This window comes from Melanotaenia boesemani, chromosome 23 (genome assembly GCF_017639745.1).
Source record: "Melanotaenia boesemani isolate fMelBoe1 chromosome 23, fMelBoe1.pri, whole genome shotgun sequence".
Classification (NCBI taxonomy): domain Eukaryota; kingdom Metazoa; phylum Chordata; class Actinopteri; order Atheriniformes; family Melanotaeniidae; genus Melanotaenia; species Melanotaenia boesemani.
In genome coordinates this window covers 9,470,700-9,495,046 of record NC_055704.1, presented here as the reverse complement: position 1 = coordinate 9,495,046, position 24,347 = coordinate 9,470,700, and the positions used below count along the sequence as shown (strand labels likewise).

The window sequence follows — 24,347 nt, the reverse complement described above, 5'->3', positions numbered from 1 at the left end:
GAGTGTAATTTCACAAATTAGTTTGTGTTGGCCGACTTTTCATTTCAACCTGGTGCCATCATGTTCTGCTCTTCCAAGCAGCTGATTTATTATTGTTATCCTTAATACAATGAGAAAAATTGGAGAAGCCCCCCCCCCCCAAAAAAAAAGTTCATTTTCACACCACAAGCAAATGGACAACAACAGCAGAGTCCATTAAGGTTTTCAAAGGCACACAAACTCACATTTAAGCCGATCAGATGATCTGCTGGCTGAGAAGTGAAAGCAGTTACTGTGTCTAGACACTGCCCATAAATCAGCCCTTTTCCTATTAATAAAACAATGACAAAGCTGCCTATTAATCATAGTGCTGCATGTATAAATTTCATGAGCACCAAAGAAAATAAACAAACATTTTTTTCCTCCTCTCCCCTCACTCAGCGCTACTCTTGTTGAATAAGAATCCCATCTATGATGTTGTGAAACTGCATTAACCTGCGGGAAGATAATGCGTCCTTCAATGCTTCAGTTTCAGACTGTGTCATTCCCTTAACATGACTCATATACTGTATGCAATTCCTCCCCTGAGGATGCAACCAGGCACACACACACACACACAGACACACACACAAACCATGCCGCTATTATTTGCCAATTTAACAGAAAACATTACAGGTTCATTTTGGAAAGGTTTCTACAAGCTCTTGTTTATCTGTGTGGAAATATCCTCTTAAGTATTACAAAACACTCCCAGCAGCTGCCAACAAATACAGACACTCAGCCTAAAAAAATTGATGTAATGGTGGTTTGTTTTTGCACGAGGCTGTCGGGAGTGTGTGAGTTAGCTTTTTTGGTTTTGTTCCAAGCTCTGTTTGACACTATGATTTTTTGTGGTTTGTGATAAGCAGCAAGTCAGGAAAGTTGAGATGAGAATCTTCTCTCTGTTCTTATTTGTGCTGTTGTTTCAGCCATGTCTGATAGTGTAAACACACTGCAACAACTGTGATACAACTCAGGGGTTATCAGATCTGTAATTGTCTGTGTCTCTTTTCAGAAAGCGCACCACTGATTCTTTGGGTAATATCTACAAACATAATCCGCAGCTGACTTGATGTGCTTAAACTGGCACTCTGTCTCAGAGTGGGAAGCCTGTACAAGTGTGTATCTCAGAAAAGACCAAACAAATAAAAAAAAAACAATAATATATATATATATATATATATAAATAAAATACACTCCACTTAAAGGTTTTCTTTTAAAATATGTGTTTGTGCGTTTGTGTACGAGTAAAAGCAAATGTGTGTTCCGCATGCATCAAGTGGTCCTGATAAGATTTGAGCCGCTTTTCTAATTAGAAGTTGCTGGAATTGTGATCATTATTTTCCCCTCAATTAAATGATACAGCCTTCTGGAAAAAAAGCTTCTAATCAGCTTGTAGTTAAGGCTGTGATTTTTTTTTCCCCCACTGCCGGCTGTTTCCACTTTCCATTAAAACAAATATGCTCTTTACAAAAAGGTAAATGTTGCAGAGTGGATTTGGCCTGAAACATAACTTCACATTAACTGGTTTAACAATAAAAAATGGAGACAATATTAAGGCATTTTTGCAGCAAAAACAAAAAATATACAACAGAGACAGACATGAAGCTAAGCCTTGGGATTTATTACAGTTAATACAACAATAATGTTGCACGAATAAAACCTAATATAATAAAAACAACCTCTCTGCAGACATACTTTAATTAGTGTTGAGCAATTTGGACCATAAATCATATCTCTGCATGCTTAGTCTGAAACGTGTTACATGACACTGTATATACCTTAGCATTAATATTTTATATCTTAACAATTTTAATGGTGTTATCAAATTTAAGACCACTACAGGATGTAGTTTCATTTAACCCTAGGATGCATGTTGGGGTCTTTTTTGACCCCGAGAGGTCTTTCTCTTGCAATATCTTTTAAATGGAAAAAATTTGTTGTTTCGTACTCCAGCTAATCCTCAAATAACATGTTTTTTATACTTAATCAATTGAACATTCTAAATGATCTTTTGTACTTTTTAAGAAATTAAGGAATTCGTAACCCTACCCCTTGAATGCATGTTGGGGTCTTTTTTGACCCCGAGAGGTCTTTCTCTTGCAATATCTTTGAAATGGAAAAATTGTGTTGTTTCATACTCCAGCTAATCCTCAAATGACATGTTTTTTATACTAATCAATAGAACATTCTAAATTATCCCTTGAATGCATGTAGGGGTCTTTTTTAGCAACTTTGGTTGTGAGTCTTACAGCTCATCAGAATGTCATAGTTAGATTTCACAAGAATGCTTTTATGTCTGAAAAATGTTTATTTTGAATTCTCTTACACACTCAACAATTGGAAGTGAGTAATTTCCTTGAAAAAGAACAATGTTACACAGAACATTTGTAACATGCGTGTTTGTATGTACGGTTGTGTCACAGGTAATTCAATAGAACAAAACCAATGTTACACAGAACATGACAAAGAACAAACATACTGTATGTGTGATAACTTTGTTTGTAACAGGTGACAGACATAGGATACCCCGTGTGTGTGTGTCAGTCAGTCTCCTCACGCTTCACATTTCTGACAGACAACCGCCATGACACCGTAGATGAGAAAATCTAAAAGGGATATTTTGTTATTTGGTATTGTCATAGCACAGGATTGCTAGACATGTTTTATATATTCACACAATAGTCATTAGTCAGGTCTTCTGAATATTCCAATAGATTTTTCTGAGGGTTTCAGCACATGGTAAGGCTACCTAGCTAGCTATAGCAGCTAGCTATAGCTAGCTTAGCTACCTAGCTAGCTTAGTTAGCTACTTACCTAGCTAGGTAGCTTAGTTGTTAGCTAGCTAACAAGCTTAGCTAAGCCGATGACACAATATAATTATAAATTAATTATAATATAATACAGTACTTACATGATTATCAGGTCTTGCTGTGAAAAAAATCTGTCTTGACTTCTGTCTCTCTGACTCTGACAGTGACGTCTGTCACTGGTCTTCTGTGCACTTGTAATATATTCCTGACAGCCTCAACTGCATCATCAGGTGTATCTGATGATCTATACCTGATTATGTATTCAGGTTCCTGTTCCTGAACGAGACTTACTTTGTTTGGGGTAAAAAAAGACCCCCATGTGAAAAGCGGGGTAGTAAGACAATTATCTCAATTTATTAACAAGTATAAAAAAACTAAATCAAAATTGTAAATGAAATGACATATAACATGTTTGTTTAGCTATAGGTGAAATGTCAAATGATATCAACCCTCCAGGACAAAGATATTGCAACCCTAACAACCCTGTTGGATCAGTTTCCATAGGAAATGAATTGGGGTCAAAAAAGACCCCAGAACGTAAGAGAACCAAGTCAGTTGGTCATGCATCCTAGGGTTAAAATATTTCTCTAGTAAAATATACATTATAAAAGCCAACTATCTCCCACAAATCTTAGCATGATCTAATTGGTCAACTTCCTCAGCCTGATCAGGCACCGGCCACCGTTCTGCATCACCTTGATTCAGATTTGACTTAACTGGATGCATGTTTAATATGCCTAAACGACAGCATGAGTAATCAACATCCAAGAAGGATACCAAAAAAATGCTTGAAACATTCAAACACACTTTGACATCATGGGGACTAATGCACAACATAAAATTGTTGCCTTTTCATGTCAAAAAGCAACAAACGTTTCTGTTGCATTGAGGTCTGAAGGTCTAAAAACAGAGCTTTGCAACATTTTTAAAATTTATTTATTTAAAAAAAAACACCTGTCTCACCAAATAATCATTGTCTAGAGTCACAACATATGTGATTCTTAAAAAATGAACAAAACTGCAAAAATATAATTTAATTTCATGTGTCATGACAACAACAAAAAAAAAGGCTAAACCTGCACGTTTAAGATAATATTTCTACACAACTTCCCAATTGCTAACTTTCTGAACTCTTTCACGTTTGTATTTTAAATCTTGGTATAGATGCTTTGAATTTTAATCAGTGATTCTTTTGTTCATTTTCCGTTTGTGAACAGCTTTCCAAACCTCACTGTTTTTGTCACCAGTTGTGACAAAACCTGCAGCAATAGTTGAGTTTAGGGACTTGATCCACTTCTTTCAAAAATGGTTGCACTGCACAGATTTTCACATAAGTTCTGAAAACACTTTTCTTCACTCATTTCCGGCTTAGTACTTTTCAGCAACTGTGGTGTCTTTGCTCTGGAGATGTGTTTCAACATTAATGTTTTGGTTGTTGATAATTTCTCACCAGAAATCAAACATATGAGTTGGTCAGTCTGTTGGCAATTAAGATAATTGATTCTGTCCATTAGACTAAATGGAGACCAGGGGTGTCCAGCTCCGGTCCTCGAGGGCCACAATCCTGCAGGTTTTCGATGTGTCCCTGCTCCAAAACCACCTGACTCAAATTGAAGAGTCATTGTGCAAAAATTAATAAGCTGTTGGAACCATTTCATTTGAGTCAGTTGTGTGTGTTGAAGCAGGAAACATTGAAAACCTTCAGGACAGTTTCACACTCGGCTGTGAATCACTGCAGCGAGAGCTGAAGATCACGGCCTGATAAAGCCAACAGAACCACATCATCTGCAAAAAGTGGAGACCCAATCCTGAGGCCACCAAACTGGATCCCCTCAATACCTTGGCTTGGCATCACTGTCAAGCCTATTGTTTAAGAAGCCATAAAGTCTTCAAAGGGGTTTGTGTGACACAAACTAAAGACCAACATACATCCCATCTTCTGGTTGGGTTTTGACTAAATATTACTCTGGTGCAGTTATGATACTGTCGCACTTTCAGGCTGAAAAACTTTTTTTTACAATAGTCCTCTTAATGGTGAACATTTTACTGGTTGCTATTGTAAACACATTATCAAAAAAAAAAAAAAAAAAACATTGTCCTTTAATGTTCGGCTTCAAGCAGTAAAATATTAGTTATGGTTACAGTGGAACTGCAGCTGATTCTGTTTTAAATGCATGTTCTTTGAATGTAATCATAGTCCCTGTCTGCTTTCTATGGACATAAGCCACATGGACATGAGGAGAGTCTAGTTTTCTAAAATAATTCAAGTGGTGATTTGTGGAACTGCAACTTTAGGGGGTTGCAGTTTTATTGGTTTAGTTTATTATCTGAACTTGTTATAGATAGGGTGTCATTGAAGGCACCTGGCTAAGCAGCCAGGAGTATTCACACTCTGTGCTTACTGATTAAAAATAAAAAAAAAACCCTTATAGATAGGGATCTGAGAGCTTCTTAATTAATTTACATCTGTACAATGATGGCAGACTGAGTTTGGCCAACACAAAGAAAATGCTGAGCAAGAAAAATGGAAAAATTTTATACAATTCAGGTTCCCTAGTGGAACATGTACAGCAGGAAGTACATCTTAACCTCTAGGACCACCACAACATCCGAAATTAGGTCCTATATTTGTTCTAATACAGAAATATTATCTAGAAAGGCCCTGTTCTGTAGTACAATTTTAAAAGTGAGTGGTTTTCTCCCCTGTCTCTGATAAAGTTGTGAACTGTGATAAACTTTTAGGAGGTTATTTGTCAGTTGTTAATTCATTAGCACTTTTAAAAACAATGTATATTGAACAAATGTAAGTAAAAGCAAGGCTGTAACTGCAAGCAAACACACAAAAAAGTTAATTTAAACAAAGAAGAAGAGTCAAAATATAGAGCTTGCCTTAAGTGACTGTTTATAAATGCTTTGCAAACTATAAGCTGTACCTTACAAATACTCAACTGTCTAGTGGTCAGAGGAATAAACTGAATTGTCTCACCACTAACTCATCATTCTTCAGGCTTACAGCTCCCTGTTCCCCCATCTTTAAGAGATTCAAACTGATGCCATTTAGTTACTCGACCGAAACATCAATCGTTCCTCTGGATCTTCTCATTGACTGTAAATATTCCTCTCCTTGTTCAGTCAGGACAGGCCAACCCTCTTGCTGTCGCATAGCAAAACTCTATCAGCTTCCAACCTGTCCATTCCCCCTTTCATTACCTTTTCTATCTGGACAGCACTTCCTCTTTACTCGTTTTGTTCCTCTGTCACGGGACAAAAAACTTGACGGAGTCCTGGCTGGGCCTCGAGCCCAGAAAATCATTTAACAGGCCAATCAGAACAGGGGCCTATCCCAGCGCAGCCATTAAGGAAACCTGAGTACCGACCCTGACCCCCCGTCTCTCACAACCTCTTTTTACATTTTAGACACTGTACAAATTGAGCATCATCCTCCAACCCTCAGCAGCCATTTTGTAGATGACGGGTCTGGGAAAGAAGAGAGAGTGGGAACAGACATGAAAATTATGTTCACTGGGTTTATGGAAGAGATGGAGAGAAAGAGATAGAAATTAAATATCCCCACTGAATAGAAGGGGGGGTTTAATTCTCCTCCCTCCTTTCCCGGTCTCCTTGCTGAACCCCAACCTTTAGTTCACTGACTCAAAATCATGATAAAACCCTATGTCTTGCTTTCATTCTTTCACTCGTCCTCTATTCCTCTTCGATTCCACCACAAGGGAACACTCAGGCCTTTGTTCGGTGAATTGGTTTTCAGATGTTATTTTTTCTTCAGTCTTTCTTTTCCTAAGAGTATGTGATTAAAATCACCCCAGTCGTTTAGCACTGATGCCTTTTGTCTCTCCAGTCCCATTCTGCTGGAAGTCAGAGGGCTTACTACTCTACATCTCACAGGTAGGGTATAATAGGATTTCATTCCTGCTCTTCCCTGCACCGTCCATCTGCATATATAAGGCTTAATACATGCATATGTATAAAATAAGGCCCAAGGCAATAAGGCAGCTTTAAATAAGAGTCAGTGTTTAATTTCAACTTTTAAGTTTGGGCAGGGACTGAACCTGCTCAAAATATGAATATTTTTCATGTCCAAACATGAATCTGTTTGGCCAAGTTATAGACTAGGAGTCACAAAGGTAGAAGCGCTGCACTTGAGGAATAAATATGAGTTATTCATGAGAGGGGTTAGCACATAAGCTGTGTCAAACCTGAAAAAACATTAAGTCAATCAACATATGACTGCAAACCTTTGGGGTAAACATTAAAACTCAGCAAGTTTATTATGGATGTTGAAGTAAAAACCTTCCATGTTTATAGTAAATCTGTTGCTTCTCTTTTTAATCCCTTGGTATGTAATAATAACTATACCATGACAAATGTTAAATTTGAATTAAACCAATAATATTTAGCACTTTCTGATTCATCAGCCTTTCCTTCTTGATCTAAAAAGTTGTGCCTGTTGTGTGTCAGTAGAAACTAAATATATGCTAGATATGTTTGATATAAAATAAAATGTCTCAAAATCAGAGCAGTTTCAACACAATCACATCTGCAAATTGGAACAGATTCAGTGCAGACATTGAGGTAAACCAAGATGTTATCCTAACCAGTTTTCAATGCTTTGTCAGGATGGTCGAACTAAATTAAATGAGTAAAAATGACATACAAAAGGAAATTAGCAGCTGATGCAGAAAGGAAACAAATTTGGGTCTCTTTAAGGCTGTTCCACTTCCATCGATGTATCCATCTGCATCACTCGGACACAGCTATATTTTGAAGGTAGTCTGATGTGCAGACTTCCAATAATCTTACTACAGATGGCAATACCAGTGTGACTGTGGAGCAAATTAATAATTAATTCACTGTAAAATCACTGAGTGTTTTGAAAAAAGAAAAAAATCTACGTATACATAAATCTGATTAATTAAGACTATAGTTTAATCTCTGGCTTCGTCCACATGTTGGGTAAGACACCAAAACCCAACATTGCTTTTGATGGATTAATTGGTGGAAGTGTGTGTGTGTGTTGAAAGGCTTTTAACAAATGTATAGACAAAGAGAAGTTTTATGGGTGAACATGGACTGTAGCATAATGGTGAATTGAGTGGTCAGCACTACTTTAATGCAGTCCATTGACGGTTTGCTGCTCTTTTAATCTAACAGTGTGGTCCAGCCTGTTGTGAATTTTTATTTCTGTGTTTTTTATGCACATAACAGTAAAAGGTGAGTGTTTGCATCTCTAATTACAACCAGATACAACCCTACATCGGCTCTCAATAATCTATTTCTCACTCTGTAATCTGCTTTGGATGAAATGTTTCTGTGAAATGAACATAATGCAATGTATAAATCAGCTTCTATTTGACCATTTGTGTTTCAAACATGGAAACATTTAAGGAAAATAATGGTTAAATTCTGATTAAAATTATGCCAAAATTCCACCTAGGGAAATACTGTATATACATATTTGTCAAAATGAGGGACCATTTTGGTATCGTCACTGGCATCTTCTGCCAAAACTGACCAATTATGTCCATATCTTTCCTTTTAACCTCAAAATCCATGTTTCAGTTTGTATTTTTATTTTCTTTTTGTGTTGTTGTGGATGTTACAGACAGACCTGAACAACTGTGTTCAGCTTGTTAAAGTAACCTACAGTAACTCATCTTCCTCTGAAAGGCAGGTTAAAGGGTTTTTTTTTTTATCCCTCACCAACCTTTACTTCCACGCCCAAGGAGGAAGTGAAAGAGAAAAGCTCTACTTACTCTGAGAAAATCTGTCTTCCTCACTATTTGGCAGCCAAAGGCCTTGATTAATGGTCTGCTTTAATTAATACCTTTACAGTACTTAGAGCAAAGACCTTGCAATTAGCATTGGCCTAAAGAGTGTAATCACCTGAGCTCATCCAGATCCTTATCCACAGACTGACTGACTGACTAAATGACTGATTGCCAGGTAGAGACAGAGAGCATGTGTAAGCTTGTATAGCTTAGACATTCTTTTCTTGTCCCAGACATATTGCGGGCTAATGCTTAGAAATCAAATCCAACTTTTTATGAAGATGAAAAGTGATTTTTGGCAAACTGTGCTTGCTCTATGTAGCCTCAGGTCATTTCTTACTTTTTCACACTTTACTTTCCAAAAAATATTCCAAAGGGATGCTTTTATCTAAGTTTTTTAAAACTTGAAAATGGATTTTTGAAGATGTTTCTGCAGCTTCAGTTTTTGAATTACAGAAGGAGGTAATAAATCAAAGCTGAGAAATTAAAATTATGAAAGGATAATAGCTGGTTTGCCTCTTATGTCATTCCCATTGTACAATACATAGAGGGCAGACTATAAAACTATTTCATTAGAAAATTACAGTAAATTATATGTTTTAGGGTTCCTAATACTAATATTTTTTTTATGTCACGGTTACAGGGCCAGTTGATGTTCAGTCTAAACCAATTAGTGTAGGTGCAGTTTAGGTTCCATACTTTTTATTTCAACAGTTATAGGGTAAAAAAAAATAATAAGACCATGCAAAAAAGTTGGACCTTATTCTAAAAGCTAAAGTTACATTATCAAAATCACATGCCGATAACAATAATGAATGTTTTTCCATCATAAACCAACTGTTGGATAAGCCTAAAATGTGACAAGCCATTGTTTGCTGAAAAAAGTTTTCCAGAACTGCCAAACACATTGTAATTCATCTGAAGAGAATGGTGTCTTTACCGCCTTCTTTACTGGCTGGCTTTGTAATGAGTCACACCAATGAGTTAACCACTTTAAATGTGCAAGGTAAAAATGACTCCTGTGTTTTTGGTGCAATCTGCCATCTATGGATGCAGTAAGAAGCAACTGGCTTACAGCTGAATGGAAGAAAATATAAATGTTTTTATCTGAATAAAGCTGGGTATACACGTAAGGATTATCGGGCTGTTTTTGTCCTGATTTTTCCCCTTACCGTTCAAAGACAGCCAATGCCCGATTATCTTAAGTCTTATGAAATTTTCCAATAAAATTATCATTTGGTCTGAGGTGTGTTAAGTGCAAATTTGTCACGACAATTGGCTCTGTAACGTGTCGTAGCCAACATTCGGAAGTATTGTTCAATATTTATAACCAAAAATCTTCATGTGTGTGAGGAAAGCCAACAACTCCTGAGTTGTGACCAAGCAGCAACCTCTGGCGGTGAAATGTAAAGCCTATGTGGAAGTGCAAAAAATTGCAGTTCACCCCTTACCCACTAGGGGCTGGTTCCAAAACAGTCAATCCCCATAGACTCCCATGTTAAAAACTGACTGTGTGTGACTGTGTGGATTGTGACATGGAATGGAATAAAGCCAATCAGAGAGCGAGCTGACTGGGGAACAAGGAAGGATATAAAGTCTGTGTTCACGCCGTCTTTAGTCTGTTATTTTTTTTTTTTTTTTCGTTCTGGATTTTTCTGTTAATAATAGTCGTAAGACAACCATCATTATGTCCTCTGCCATGCTGGGAGTTGTTTTCCGGTTGTTGCCATGGTCCTTCTTCTCCGTTTTTGTTAGATCACGTATGGTCATGCCAGATTTCTGGCTCGGAGGACTAGATTCTAGATCTGTTGTAGGACACCATTGTTGTGTGTGTGTGTTGTTATGTGCTGAGATTATCGGAGCACACCACACGATGATCAAAACTGTTAAATGCTTGATTTTTTATTTTCATGTGTGAGGTCTCAAGCAGATAAAAAAATCTCACCAGATTTAAAAAATCCTCATATGTGCACCAGGCTTAACTGAGACATCACAACTGAACTACAGCAGAAAGTAAAGCCAAGTTAAAGATGAAATTATTACTTTTATTGTGGGTGAGTCAAAAAAAAAAACCAGTGAGCTGTCCTCCTCCACGGTTTACACACGTAAGGCTGACTAAGTTTTAAGTTCTTAGTGTTAATAAAGAAGGAAGTTAGAGCTTTATAACTGTTCATGGTCAGAAAATTTCAAATGAAGACAATTCTTTCCAGTAGCCCAGGAGCAGATGAGCTAAAAATTCAGCCCCCTGAAACCAAAATCTCATTAATCTTCTTTAAAGTACAATTTAGCGCAAATGTAGGTTGGTTTTGGGTCCATGAAAGACGTGTCTGTACAGCGACTGTTGGGAAGCTGAGAGGAGGAGCAGCCGATGGTCCGTTAGTGAGATGGTTTGGTGCAGGAAGACCAAGATGCATTAACTCTTTTTTTTTTCATTACTCTTTAACTCATCCACGCTCTTTCAAAATCCTTTTTACAAGGTCAATGCAAAATTAACTTGAAATGTACACCTCCTCCAGCAATCATTCCTCTCAATTCGGAAAATTCCTTTTATGCAGGAAACTGTGGGTGTGGAGATGAAGAACAGAAAAGCCCCTTGCAGACCCATAGGTTTTTTTTCTTTTTTTTTTCTTCTTCTCTCTCTACAAAATTTTTTTCACAATTTATGATGTTGATAATGTGAAGAGTTCTCACTTAATTAAACTTGTACATGCAGTGCAAAGTTTAGAAAGGAAAAAAAATGCACTCATGTCAAGCCGTGAAAGTGGGCAAATTATCAAATACAAATTAATTAGTGTTTTGAATCCGAGTTCGAAGCAATGAATTGCATTAAGAAAATTAAAAAAAGATATGACTGTCTCCTCACTCCGGCTGTGAGAGTATATAATTTATTAGTAGAAAGTAAAAAAAAAAAAAAAAACATACATACACAGCACTGCTCTAATTTTATATATTAGGAAATTGGAAAGGTTTTCATAATAGTCATCCCCCCGGACAATGCACTGCCAAATTCTAATTAAAATAAATATGGAAATGGGGACAATGAAACAGATAGACATCGTGTTTGGCATCCGAGGCTCAACATGGCCACAGGTTATACACGGCTTTGTCTTGTTTGCAAGATTGAGAGCATTTATAGCAAACAAGGCTGCAGGTTTCTTTGTCCAAGTCATAAAACAGTTCAAATCATTAGGTGAGTAAAAGTCAGCCTTGACCAGAGTCAGGGTCTTTTGGGTTGGCATGAAGCCACGTAACTAGCTAGTATAAATTACACACCAGCACGAGCCCCAGAGGGAGTTTCCGTCTTTACAACCCAACTGTGAAAAGGGTTTAAAAGAAGGCCGAGGTAACAGAAAGCTGAAAGTGATACGTCTGACATATTTGACATTTCACTTCCAAATTTGAATATGAATGTGATAAAGGAGAAGCAAACTGAGCCAGTGTTAAGGCTGTACTGCTTCTTCTTCACCTAAAGAGGTGGATGCTCCACACTCTGCCTGCTCTAAACGACGACAGAGGCTTATCTGGCCTCTCCATTGAATTCTCCTTCAGACATCTTGTTCATTAAATCCTTTCACATCCTCCTTTGCCATTCCACCGTCCTTCTCTGCATTCTGTTGCTCTCAGAAGTTTAAGGTTCTGCTTGTGAGAGCTTTGCCACTCACGTCGCACCAGTACGGAGCTATTATGCGGCCCTGAATGCCGTCGTGGTTGGGCGAGTGAGCGGCGGGAGGCTCGGGTGGAGAAGCAGGGAGTTAATTAACAGCATGTCGGAAAAGCAGACATAATAGTACACCTCAGAAAAAGCCTTGACATTGAGATGGAAGGATAAGTCATTAATTAGTTTTCTTATTGGTACAATGCAGGAAAGGAGGAAGGTCGAGGAGACTTTGACAGAAACCACAACTATATCATGCGCTAGAGTGCCAGAGTATGAAAAGGGACAGATGCAAAGTCGATGCGAGATAAATGAATGCTGTGAAACAAAGTAATTACACCTGAGATGAGGGTCTATGGTGATGCAGGTCAGGCAAGAAACTTGTGACACACTAGATTTGTCTTTACCCAACCTGGTCCTGCTTGCTCTTCCTCCCCCTCAGTCTCCAAACCCCTCCTGCTCTCCTCTGGGGGCGGTGGGAGTGTGATGGCACCCAGCTGAAACGCATATAATTCCAGTGCTGAGATGAATGCTGGCGATAGGACGAGAAGGGGGAATACGGCGAGATAATTAGGGGTGATACTCATGATTGTGAACGCGGCAGTGTGAAAAGGTGGGCCGCAAGATAAAACGCTCATCAGAGAGGCGGCGGAGAGAGCCCTGGATAAACAAATGCAGGGAGGAACAAGAGAGGGAAAGAGGGGGTGATAATGGGGGGGGGGGGGGGGGGGGGGGACAAGGTTAAAGGCTGAGAGATTAAGGTTATGTTTTGCATAGTAAAGAAATTCAGAGGAATGTATCGTGACGTTAAATCAAGCGGGGTCAACATGCCGTATCATACACAATCTGCAAGCCATGACACTCTTCGGAGTCTGGATTTAGATTTCTTCTCCGCACGATGGAATCGTTTCATTCCTCTTGTTGAAAGTGATGATGCAGTCGAAAAAGGCAGAGGGGGGGAAAAAAAAGGTTTCATTTTCATGTCTCAACAAAAATTTGATCAAAGTTAAAGTTTGAGCTCATCAGAAAAGATAACAGGCCATCAGTAAGCTGAGGGAGGAAAAGAAAAAAAAAAAACAACTCCAGATTCTCTGCAACAGTTTGGTTTCCTCTGTACTTTGAGTGGAGAGATGTTAAGGCAGCGCGGCACATTGGTTCATGGGGAAAGGCTGCAGGAGATAAGAGCATGTCAGACCTGTGGCCTTGTTTGATACGTGCGTGTTAAGGTAGCGAGACGGCGTCTGTGTCCACTCATACAGGTGTACAAGCATGCGGCCACAGCAGCAGGAACAGTGATTTTTATCATCCGCGGCTTTCTGTCCTTCATTCTCTCCCTCTCTGTCATAGTCTTACTCTCTTTTCCTCTTTCGTGCAGAGACAGGCGATAAGAGACACAGATAGCACTTTATGGTATGAGTGATAAGGAGACACCACTCATGTGTCCCATCAGGGGAAAAAAAACAGCAAAACCCAAATGAAGGCAGCCTTATCGCAGACATCTGACACTTAATGCAACTCCATTTTGAAGTAATATGTGCTTCGTCGTGGCCCTAATGGATTTGAGATTTCAGGGGCTTTTGAGTTTATTGATTCATTTCGTACACTTTGTCCTCTGAAGGATATTGCAGGCCAGCCTGCAATGTGTGCAGATGCTGCAGATACTGGTATTATGAATGATTTGCTTGTTTTTTTCTGTTGCAAATCCAGCTCCAAGGTTAGCCTCTTTTCTACACGTCTTCGGTGAAGTTGCATGAGATGTTAAGATGCGTTTGGTGCATCTGCGTGACCTCAGGCCGATTATCTGATTGGTCTTTTTTGTTAGCAATTTTCCCTTATCAAGTTTGAGCGTTTCCTTTACGAAGACAGAAAACTCCCCAAAAAACAGAAAATAACCTACAGATCATGAAAGCTGCCCTTTACGTTATCAAAAAATTCAAAATTTTCCTACTTCTTTAAATCGAGTGAGTGAAAAACCGACATTTTATCAACCGCAAATACATTTGCACAGATAATAATAATCATAAGAAAAAAAAAACAAATTAATTTATCAAACTGTCTTTAAATAAATGCAGTTGTCACTGACATGTGAGCGCAGTGGCAGAAGCATGATGCAGAATTTATTAAAACCCAGCCCTACTTCTCATCCTTCCAGTGCAAATGCATTCATCTTTGTGACGAGGGAATATGAGTGAGATCCCAATCGTAGCTCAGGGTGCTTTATTGAGCTGTTTTATGTGTTTTTTTGTTTTTTTTTAGGGGAGTCTGTCTAACTGCAATCAGGTGGGCTTTCAAAAATAAGTAATGGCATTGCTGGGAGATACTCTACAGCATTACATACCTGAAATATACAGGTTATAAATCATTTTGGCTGCTTTTAAGTGTTTGTTTTTTCATATGCTAACCTTACAAGGGTGGTAGGTTAAAGTTTTTTTGTTTTTTATTTTAATGGAACAAAATGTTTTACAAATGTGTCTTTGGACTTTGTGCGATCAAAGTCTTTGTAAAGTTTCTCCTCTTCCCAGAGGTTGATGATTTTCCAAATGCTCTATAATGGACCAGCAGTCTTTTCCTTAAGTGCTTGGCATTGCACACACTGTTGACCTACCTGTGTATTTATGTTTGTGCAATCCTCTTCCTTCATGTGTTTGTATATTGTACACCAGCTCAGTTTAAATCACATTGTTGGCTTTTTCTTTCGTTTCTTTTTCTATTTTTTTTTACTGGAAAGCTCAGACACAGATGTGTGCCGCTATATGGAAAGGAGACTCAAACCAATCCAGACATTATCTGCCTCCGATCCAAGCCTTGAACAGTTGGATAAACAAGTCCTTTTTCCGAATTGTGTTTGGAGAAGGAATAGTGCCCGCCGTGCAGCCGCTGGGTCCGTGGCTGGAGCTGAGAGAGTCCACTTTGTGCAACACACCAGGCGGATATGAAGAGCAGATGTCCTGTCTGCAGCGATCCAGCTCCAGAGTTAGAACTGCACACACGTCACTGAAGATGACTGGCTTGGAACGTGGAGCCTCAAAAGATCCGAGAGTTTTGCATGTCTATTTTTGGGAGGTGGTTTGAAGAGATTTGAGGGGAGAGTTTATTTGTTGCAGGCCCTGCTTTCTGCAGCCAGAAGTCACTTTGTTATGAGAGTGCTCTTAGAGCCCCTAGTGGGCAACAGGGAGAGTATAATAAGTTTGTCAGTGTGAAGAAAACCTGATTATATTCAAAGTCAGTTTATTGTAGATTTGTTTGATTGGGGGAAGAAAAAGTGGAAAACATTCTCTGAGAAAGTTTTTGCTTCAGTTTCACTGTTTGGACTTGTCAAATTTACAGAAAAGAAAGAAAATTACCCTCAACCCAGTTAAGAATCTCTTACAATTTTATAATTAGCAGAGACACCATCTTTTTCTATATGCTTAATTAGAAAGGTTTTCTGTCCATTTGCCTCCCTTTGTTTCACAGGACTGTCACCAATCCCCTCAGAGACACTAAAGCTCCAACTTCTTCTATCCCCTCCATCCCTCCCCTCCCACCACTCATTTAAACTTCTCTCTCTTTTTTCCAGAATAATGCTGATTTTATCTTGATCATAATTGCAGTATAATTATGGGAGGTAATTCTCCCATGGTGCGTGGCCAGGTCCGCCGCTGCAGCGTGAGCAGAATCTGCTTGGAGGTTAAACTCCTGATTTGAAATTGAGAGGCAGAACGATGGGGAGGATACGAGAATGAAGAGAATGAATGGTTAGTTAATGGGGTGAATAAGTATGTTTGACCTTTAATTTTTCCAGACAAAGTGCTTGTCTCCTAATTTCTGTGTGGAAAAAAAAGTTTTTATAAGAAAACAGATATTTGCACACTACCTACTGCAAAAAGAGGCATTTTATCCTTGCAATCAAGGCAGAACACCACATTTAAAGGGTACTAAACTGGGCTCAGCAAACTAGTACCTGAAAGCAAGTTTCACCATTTAATATATCTCCAGAATTTAGTACCTGTGAGCTCAGTTTTTACTAGTCCAAATAGGCATGAAAATTAATTTAAGGTTATGGTCAAAAACATAAAAGTAATGAAAAATGATTCAAGCATTCAGTTGCATAAATGCAAATTTGAAACCAATTGTTAAAAAACAAAATTATTTACATGTTCAGGACTAACCTTTGCAGGTGGTCACTAATTTCAAATTGTAATTTGACCACAGTCCTCTAATTGTGCATATTTTTTACAAACTAGTTTAAAAGTGTAGATTTTTGTGGGTTTTTTCCCTCCACTTCCATTAGCTGGCACCAGATGGGCAGCTTTTGTAATGCATGGGGACTTGCTGCCGTTTCCCAGTTTGCGACAGTGGATTTTGATTTTGCTTGTTTTGGACAAATCTACCAACAATAAACATTCTGGTGAGACACAAATATTAGTGCAGGTGATGTGGGAAAGTAACCGAAGCCTGAACATTTAAGTCCAGTTTGTCACCAGCATCATAAGGAATTTTTTGTTTGTTTTACGGTTGCTGTTCTGCTCACCCAAAGCACCGAACGTCAAAATTAGTACCACATTGGTATCATTTTGAAAAACAGGAAGGGCTGCAAAGAAACGTTTGACAATTTCCACATCTGCAGCCATCTGCATGGCTCCAAGAAGGTTTAACTTTCGCAATTAATCCAAAAACGTACGGAAAAAAGAAAACAACAACAACAAAAACGTTAAAGATGCATTGAAACTACATTGTTTGTGTGTGCATATTGATCTTCTTCTATGATGACTTCTAAAGCAATTTTCTTAGTGTTGATGCCCAGCGTTAGAGTAAAAAAAAAAACTGCAGTGTGCCCAAAACACCAATATAAACCATTATGGCACAGTTTTGATGTCGCAATTTGCTTTTGAAGTATTAAACTTTATTTTTGAGTGTTTGAGTTAGTAACATTATAATTACTTGTAGGGGAAACTTTATTGACTTACTATTTCTTGAGAAGTCAGAGAGGAAGTGGAGCTATCACCTAGCAGCCATCAGTGGTAATACACTACATGATTCTATCCATCTTTTATGAGAAATATATATATATACATATATATATATATATATATATATATACATATATAAAGACATATATAAAGTTCACTGAGTTACTAAGTCTTTAAATTAAAGTGAGGTAAGATCTGTCTTCAGGTGCTTCAGTTGCACCTCAGTGTGAAAGGCTGCAGATATGTACAGTACGTTATGGTCATGGCAGCTGCACGTATGTCATGTGCAGTAGGTTTGGGGTTGGAGGGTGCTGGACTGACCACGCAGGCAACATTAAAGGGCAGAAAGGCGGAGGAGGGTAAAACCACACCCAGCTGTTCGCACACTTCCTGCAGGGGCTCTGCATCCTAATCTTAACTATCCACAGTGGTCGGAAAAGTGGTGCAACTGACTTACAAGTGTCATGGTGTGTGTGTGTGTGTGTGTGTGTGTGTGTGTGTGTGTGTGTGTGTGTGTGTGTGTGTGTGTGTGTGTGTGTGTGTGTGTGACTGTATGATAGGTTGCAGTTTTTGGGTTTTTTTTTTTTTTTACCCCTTACCACATTATGATTGTCAAAGAAACTTGCTGTTAATCAAGCTGCCTCTTGAATTTTTCTTCGTATTCTTAGCTTTTTAATTCTTAGAGAGGCTCGAACTGTGACAGCAACGCCCCTGAAACGGAAAATTAATCATTCAGAGAGATGAGAAAAAAACAGAAAAAGACGAGCATGTTCTCCGAATCTTACTGCATTGTCCTCTCAGTATGACTCTCTGTTTGAATGTATACTGCCAGGTCAAATGCTGTGCAGGTGTGTGCGAAGGAGGGAGAGAAAATAGCAGAGGAAGAGGAAAGTGTGGAGGCAAAGGTGAGTATTCCCCTTAATGTGTTCTTGAGATTTTTGTTCTAAGAACCTTTCTGTGATCCCACATCGATTCTGTGTGATGAATTATTTGTTTAGCTTGCCACAAAACCTTGTCCCCTCCCCCTCAACCACACAGTGCACCTCTTTGATCATGTACATACCCACTATGGGTGAGCAAGTCTTGGGGGTGAAAAGGGGGGAAAAAAAACTATGTGAAAGTTGCCCATCAAACTGTCAGACAGTCTTATGTTAGACAATCAAAAGCTTTGTAACTCACACTTTATGGCTTCTTTAGTACCTGTCTTATATAGTCAAACACATTTATTTTGCCCCTTCATGATCAATAGAAATTGCAGCAGTTGCTTTGGTTTTCCACTTGCAAAATGTATCTGAAAAAGTGCATGGATGAATCAGATTTTCAGGCCAGAGGTGATCAATTAGTTGGACTTGTTCAAAGCTGAAGCATTTTCTGTAACCTACTTTTTGAATTAGCCTCCCTCCAAGTCTTTCTGCTTTGGATTTCTCCTTCAGAATGACACTAACTGGATGCCTGCAGAGTTGGAGAGCCATCTTCCTGCGTCGTGTAATTAGAAATGCAAAGGTAAGCCTCGGGTTGTTAATAATTCAATCTGAGGAAAAAAAAAAAAAAAAGTGAAGAAAACCCTTTGTTTCATAAAGCATCTCTCCAGAAAACTTTAAATTAGAAAAATTAGAGGAATAAATATGCCCCTGTTGATTTTTATTTTTTTGCATTTGTTTTTCTTAAAAAAAAAAAATAAAATCCCAGCCCGAAGCTGCAGCTAAATCTTCAGGAGTGTGGCTTCTTTCTGTTTCTGTGACAGCTCAAAGTCCCGGCTGCACGGCTAAAGGTCGATGACGGTCTTAAATTTCCATGCGCTGTGAAAAAAAAAAGAAAAAAAAGAAAAACTTTTAACTTGCTATCCCATGTTTTATATACACAAGTGCACCCACTCTTTGCTTGTGCCGAAGCAGTGTTACAAAGTCCAGGTGTTGGCTGGAAAGAAAACGTATGAGGGCAGGAAATCCCTGGTGACCTACTTTTAGCAGAGAAAGTGATGAAGAACATAGAGGAAGTCACTGTCATTCATGTTACACCTAATTACAGCAGGAAAGTGTCCTTTGGTGGTTTAAAATGTTTGACTGAAAGCATAAAGCATTTGTGGATTAAACCCCACGTTAATTTTGTTTGTTTTTTTTCAAGAATTGGTTAAGAGTAAAAAAAAAAACAATTATTTAAATGTCATTTAATTAGATTCTAAAAGCTTGAATACATGTTAAAAGGCACAACTCAAGTATATTTTTAAGAATTTGTTTTGTTAACAAATTTTAACTGCTTCATAACTTTGTGATTTTATTTAATGATTTGCAAACATTGCTTAGAATTAAACGTGGTATAAAATTAATCTACATTTAAAAATAATAATTTGATTAATTTTAATAAAACAATTATTCCAGAATGTTGATTGAACACTGATTACGTTGAAGATATTTAGAATTTTTCTGGGTCTTTGTGCTACTTTGAATCATGAAAGAAAAGTGTTGTCATTTCAAAAGTAAAGAAGAAGTATGCTAACGTTTGAATTTCTGGGTCATGATGACACCTCCTCCGAGGAATCCAAACAAAACAAACAGTGCTGATGAAGCTCGGAGGGCACCGTACGCAGCATAGGCGATAAGAGAGATTAAAAGGCCTTTGAAGTTTTCATGTATGCTGCGGCATTTCAGATCACAGGACAGCACTTTTCAGACCAGGTTAAGACACCAAAAGTCTCCCGTAAGCCACACCACACATCTGTTTTCATGTCTTTCAGTAAACTATTACAAAACTGACAAGTCTGTGTCTTTTTATATTGCGCCCACAGTTATGTTCTGTAGAATTGTATTCCTCTTAACCCAGCTGCTCCCTTTCTAGTTACCTCTCTAATACTTGTTGCTAATGGAGACATTTCCTCTTCTGGTTTATTAGCGATTCACACCCTTGTGGTTGCTTGTTAAGCGCCGACTACAAACTCCTTTCATGCAAATGTGTGAAAACCCCTCTAATAAAATTGGGTTTCGACTCAAATGTGATGTTTTCACCTGACATCAGCAACATTTATACACATTACTGCTCTTACAGATACCCAAAGCCACTGGCCGACCACACACACAGAAACACAAGCACACACACACACATATACCTTCTCTTACAGAGCAGCCTGTCAGTCAGCTGAAGGGAGACTAAAGACCGAAGATGTGTATCTGACATTTCGCCAGTCAAGCATTACGTCTGACCTGGTTGGTGAATGCCCACCCTTCTTCACCCCCTCCGCCTCGCCGCCTTGCTACCCGTCCATCCCCCCTTCTTTAGAGCCCTCCACCTCTTTCCCTGATCCTTACCCTAACTTTGTTATCTGCCCGTTCGGGGGATGCTCGACTCCTCCCCAGCCGCTTTGTACTGCAAAGGCTGGAACTTGAGAAAGTCCACGTTTGTCTCAGAGAGAAGCTCTTGTCCTGTACTGAATGGGCTTTAAAATTCACTTTTACCACTTTCTTGGAAAAAAGAAAGAGGGAAAACACTCCTCCTCCCTCACACATGTACAGTATTAATGCTGCATGCTTTATTAGTTTCAGAAAGGTTACATTTAAGCGTTTTCATACTGACGATGCATTTAAGGCGGCTGTTTTTTCCTTATAGTAAAAATGTGAACTGCATGACGGCTCAAGCAGGCAAATCTTGTCCTGTGCATTCACTAATCTGGGACATTTATATTTTACATCTAAAGTTTTTAAAATATACCTATAAAAATGTAGAAATAATTTTATTTACACTTAGTTTCTATATGTAGTCAACTAAAACAAACCAGTAACTGCTTTGAGATTTTTAAGCTAAATTGTGTGTGTGTGTTAAGAATAAAATTTCCAATCAAGAAAGTAAAAATAACAACACTCAAACCTTTCAGTATCTCTACACCAACTGAAAATGTTATTTTTCATCTGCCTTAAAGTCAGTTTTGTTTTTTCTCATGCCAACTGCTTGCATAAGTGGTTGCAAATACAGTATGGCAAGTGGTTTTCTTACATTTATTGGTTATTGACAGATAGAGTGAGAATGTGTGAGAAGGCTCAGTAAGCGGAAAATGATGAAAAGATAAGAGATGGGCCTGATCGGGGGGCACTGTGAAAGATACGTGAGATAGTAGTTTGTGGTCTAATGAAACATCATGCAGGGGGAGGCTGAAAGACTTCTTTTTATTTTTAAGCTTAGCAACGGAAATAAATAAATGAGACCCATTGGAGGAAGGCACAAAGATTCAAGGTTTCTGCAGTGCAACTGCCGGGTGATATGCTTCGTCTTTATTCCACACGCCTCACATGCAGGACTGCATTCCACAGCCCATGATAATTACGGGTGAAAAATCCTTGTCATTGCAGGGGGAAGCTCTTTAGGTACCAATTCACCCTGATGAATAAAACCCTAATTAATCCACTTAATCTGCTGCATGAGATTATTCCCGTTTCCACAACCATGCACTTTACACTGCCTGTACTGAATAATAAGAAAGTACTATATATATATATATATATATATATATATATATATATATATATATATATATATATATACACATATATATGTATATATATATTATGGGGGAAAATTTCTCATCCAAACTTATGTGATAAGGTCTTGATCTCTTTTATTTCAGCCTGGGTTTTACAGTCTGTGCTACACTGTTAAAAGTGTGTCATAAAAAAGGCAGCATGAAAGGGCAAAAGATCAGCAGTAATCATACTTGTCTTAGAGGACCTTGTGGCGGTATTGTGCTGCCCTCCATCGTATGTCTGCAGCCATTTTTCAAAGCAGCTGTAAATATGACAAACCAAGCTTATACGAGCTCCCCTTGATTTAGAGCAAGAAATTCTTGCAGCTCTGCTTTATTTAGGTTGTTATATACAAGTAGAGAGAGCGATATCTACACAAGGAGTGTGGTCAGAAAGCTTTATTTTCTTGTTTCTTCCAAAGAATTCAAAATATTAAATCAAGCACAATCAATTAGTGGTTTATGGGGGAAAAAAAAGCCAAATTTTTATTTTTAAATTTTGTTTTTTCTGCATACATTTCTTGATCTTTTTAAACTAGGTGGTGAGTAAAAACATGTTTTTGCAGAGAAAAATGATGCTAAAAACAAAAATGTAGCACATTCCTGCAAACCAAATTCTCAGTATGAAACTGTGATGCAAAATGTGACAAGTTCTAGTGATTTCTTAAATAGGGAGAATTCATAGAAAACAAAGCGCCCTCGTGGCCGCCTCCTCACTCGTATGCTTAGTCACAGAAGACACATGTATACTGTCAGGTGCTGTAGAAAGTGAGAAGCAGCTAAAGTTTCTATGAATGTGTGTCTTTCATTGTATGAGACTGTTCTGGTGTTTTCTGTGTTTTAGGTTACAGCCGACCTACTCGCATGCATGTGGTCGCCTGCGAACGACCCAGATCTCTTGCCTTGTCATCAGGCACCATTATATGGCTCCTTTTCAGGCTCCTTAAAGTCTGTTCCTTCAACACAGATACTCAAACAGCAGTGTTCAGCTCAAGCTGTTTACCAGGGATCTTCTGGAGCGCCGATTGGAGTCCCAGGCTTAGCCCTTTTTTTGTGCAATAAATCAGAAAGTCATGTTAACGTCCAGCGACCGGCTTATAACTTGTCACCGAATCACATTAATCATGTTTATCAATAGAATTTTGCCTGTGAATTATTAAAAGGATGGCTCTGGTGATACGGCTCTCACTGAGCTTAATCACTCATTATAATCCACAGTGGATAAAATATTCACCAGCGCTCATAGAGAGAGCTCCCTTGTAAAGACCTTATCACCTCGTATCCGGGAAATCGATATTCACACAGTATCGGATAAGCATATATATATAAAAAAAGAAAAAAAAAGAAAAAAGAAAAAGATGTAGGCTGTTTGAAAGGCAGTAGCCTTTAGAAAGAAAAATAATTCAGTTTATGACATAATAAAGCAAGAAGCAGATTTAGTAAGTTCAAAGATAAAAACCAAGATACAAGATTTCATTCAAACTAAATTTGACAGATAATCTCAAATATGGGGACAATCCAACCATTTTAGACTGAAGATTACAGTGTAGTGTGGGAATGATGGCGCACACGTTACAGTGTGTTATTAGAGAGTGTGGATGTGAATGCCGGTGGAGTTCTGGATCTTATCAGGGCGGTGTAAACATATTTTGTGTGTTTTTCCTTTGCTGCGGTGCTGATAAAGAGATGGGCGTCGGTCCAGCACTGACAGAGAGGCTCTCTCAGGTTACCGTGGTGCTCCTCTGCTGTCGACGCCGCCGCATCTCCTGCAAACGTAACGCCATTTTCACATCACATTTTATTTATTTTTTATTTTTTGTTTTGAATGGGCTTCAATTCGACAAGTTTTTTTGGTAAAGAAAAACATCCTCTGGAGTAAACATGCTGCTTCTGAATAGGTAGACAGATAAAATATATAAATGGTATGAAGAGGAAAAAAAAGCTGAGGTGGGGATGAGATTTCTGTAAAAGCTGTAAAAAAAAAAAAAAAAAAATCTGTACCTATTTTTGTGAATATGAGAAAGAATCTGATAAATGAAAATGGCATTTTGCTCCTTTAAAATACAACATTAAAAAATTTGCACAAAAATAGTTGAATTATAGACATTTAATTTACATTAAATATATTTTTTACTTAAGTTGGCCATTCTTCAACAATAACTGGCACCCTCCTTATTTTAAATAAACACGAACCATGGCCATGCATATCATCACTATAAACATGTCAGAACTAGCCAAAAGGTTAAAACCCAAAGTAATATTTAAACTGAATGAAATTTATATGCAAACACCATTATCTTCATCATCTTGCTTGTGCAAAAAAACTATACTTGAATAAATAAAAGTTCAACTAGAAAGGCTGGCTGCAGTGCAAATGTTTCTCTTTTTGTCTTTACCTGCTTTTTTGAATAATTATCTATACTGAAGGGTAGTGAAAATTTTAGGTTGATTAATTTCTTCTCAAAATTGGCACATAGTGATCCATTATGTATTAAATAAAAGCAAACTTTGTTTACAAAGCACTTTTCATGCATAACATCAGCACAGTGCTTTGCAAAAAAGAAAGTTATTGCTTAGACAAACATGTCCATGTAGAAGTAAATAGAATTATCTTCT

The 24,347-nt window shown here is 38.1% G+C and overlaps 2 long non-coding RNA genes across 2 annotated transcripts; both read left to right on the top strand.

Moving 5' to 3' along the window:
• The first annotated feature begins 2,262 nt into the window (after nucleotides 1-2,262).
• Nucleotides 2,263-16,177, top strand: LOC121634753. Its single transcript, XR_006009285.1, has 4 exons — nucleotides 2,263-2,437; nucleotides 9,054-9,058; nucleotides 13,063-13,068; nucleotides 16,166-16,177. It is a non-coding gene; the product is annotated as an uncharacterized LOC121634753 (long non-coding RNA).
• A 1,849-nt stretch (nucleotides 16,178-18,026) lies between these two features.
• LOC121634929 lies at nucleotides 18,027-23,506 on the top strand. Its single transcript, XR_006009325.1, has 3 exons — nucleotides 18,027-18,129; nucleotides 18,658-18,727; nucleotides 22,576-23,506. It is a non-coding gene; the product is annotated as an uncharacterized LOC121634929 (long non-coding RNA).
• The last annotated feature ends 841 nt before the right edge of the window (nucleotides 23,507-24,347 follow it).